Source organism: Gekko japonicus, unplaced genomic scaffold, assembly GCF_001447785.1.
Source record: "Gekko japonicus isolate JY-2015 unplaced genomic scaffold, Gekko_japonicus_V1.1 scaffold5115, whole genome shotgun sequence".
Classification (NCBI taxonomy): Eukaryota; Metazoa; Chordata; class Lepidosauria; order Squamata; family Gekkonidae; genus Gekko; species Gekko japonicus.
The window spans coordinates 56,777-57,849 of record NW_015173843.1 but is presented as its reverse complement, the minus strand read 5'-3'; positions in this window follow the sequence as shown (position 1 = coordinate 57,849).

Genomic DNA, 1,073 nt, shown 5'->3' with positions numbered 1-1,073 from the left:
CACGAAGACAGAGAGAGACTATTTATTTATTTGTTTTTCAAATTTCTACCCACTGAGAACATCCTGGTCCTGGTTATCGACAGCGTAGCAAGACCCGGGAGGGCCAGCCGATTCTGGACCCCTGGCCGCAGTGTTCTCTTTGGGACATGTGGGGAAAGGCGGTCCCTCAGGTATGTAGGTCCCTTACCATATAGGGCAGGGGTGTCAAACTCATTTGTTACGAGGGCCAGATCTGACATAAATGAGACCTTGTTGGGCCAGGCTATGTGTGTCATAAAATGTAATGCCAGGTAGTGGAGATATAAACTTTATAAATTGTTTGTAAGCCGCCCTGAGCTGCTTCGGCGGGAGGGCGGGGTAGAAATTTAATAAACAAATAAATATAAAGGACACTAACACAAAGGGTTTTTTTAAACTTAAAATAAAAACATGCTTAAAACATTAGCACTCTTGCAATATTTTATTTAACAGTGTCTGATAACTGACACCTCATGCTCTGAATTATTGCATCAAAATGTCTGTGCTGTTGCAATCTTGAGTATGCTGTTCAGGTGTGTATCTGTAAGCTGCAAACCTACGATGACGCAGCAGCAGCAGAACTGGAAGAAGAAGCAGAAGACCGCCAGTTCCACTGCAGCCCTGATAGAAGCCCTCTGGGGGCCTGATCCAGCCCCCGGGCTGCATGTTTGACACCCCTGATGTAGGGCTTTAGAGGTCAGGTTCAGCCACCCCCCTGTTTTAGCATGGTAAGTGATGCATAGTCCGGCCGTTCAGGGCAGGAAAACCAGGAGGCTGCTTCATGTTTGACACCCCTGATATAGGGCTTTAGAGGTCAGGTTCAGCCACCCCTCTGTTTTAGCATGGTAAGTGATGCATAGTCCGGCTGTTCAGGGCAGGAAAACCAGGAGGCTGCTTTAAAAGGGCTTGTTACCATGCAGGTGCAATTAGATGTCTTGGCTTATGTTGTTTAATTAGATTTTAATTACCAAATATGGACTTGCAGAGCAGGTCACTGACGGACGTCATGTGGGTGTTGGGAGCCCCTCGACTTCCTGTTCAGTGGAAGCAGGAAT